The 946-nt window shown below is 36.0% G+C and overlaps 1 protein-coding gene across 2 annotated transcripts in view; it reads left to right on the top strand.

Annotated features, from left to right (window-relative positions):
* The window catches only part of LOC106884204 (annexin A7), a 20,228-nt gene that overhangs the window by 15,539 nt on the left and 3,743 nt on the right, over positions 1 to 946 (top strand). The gene's annotated exons all lie outside the window — the stretch shown is intronic.

Below are 946 nucleotides of genomic sequence, written 5' to 3' on the forward strand. Positions count from 1 at the left end.
TATATATATATATATATATATATATTAAAAATACACATTAAGTACAGGGCATCACCAGCGAGTCGAAAGTACGTAAACACACGAGATATAAGTACAGAACAAATACAGAAAATACAAAAAATATACACATGCAGTACAGGATATCACCAACGAGTGAAAAATATGGTAACACACGGAGATAAGTACAGGACAAAATACCAAAGGAATTCTAACTCCTCAGTTGTTGAGCTTTCAATGACAAGACAGGAAAACTTCATAACACAGTAGCGTCCAGATATTTTTAAAATAAAAATTCATGGTGAGTTAGAGCTTCGAACGAACAAACGACATCATAGTGGACGTACAGAGTAAACAATCGACGAAAACAGACAGGAAGAGCCATTAGGTGACGATGAATTGTAATGAGTAACGCGCGGGGGAAAGTTTGGAAGGATATAGAATAAATAGAAGGGGAAAAAAATATGGGGAGGCGAGAGTAATTACATCTAGTTGACTGGACATCCCATCAGAAAAAGACAGAGAGACGGGAAAATGGCTTGTAGTCACATGTGATCAAGAGGCAGAGGGGGAAGAGGACAAGAGAGAGGAGAAGGAAAAGAAACGAAAGGAATAAGGAGAAAGAAAAAAAGAAAACTAGACAGGACACAGCAAAGAAGGAGGCGGAGAAAAAGAATTATAGAGGATTATAGAGGGATAGAAAGAAAATAGGCAGAGAGCAGAGTGTGGAATCGCAGAAATTATATATAAATGTAAAAACTTACTGTTGACAATGGTTGAGTGGTTTTCAATTATAAATAATTAAAAATACACATTAAGTACAGGACATCACCAACGAGTGAAGATTACGTAAACACACGGAAATAGTATATATACACACTGTATGTAGAGAGAGAGGATTACGATTGCCCCACACGGTAAGTTGTAATGGAATATATATATATATATA

Source organism: Octopus bimaculoides, chromosome 2, assembly GCF_001194135.2.
Source record: "Octopus bimaculoides isolate UCB-OBI-ISO-001 chromosome 2, ASM119413v2, whole genome shotgun sequence".
NCBI classification, from domain to species: domain Eukaryota; kingdom Metazoa; phylum Mollusca; class Cephalopoda; order Octopoda; family Octopodidae; genus Octopus; species Octopus bimaculoides.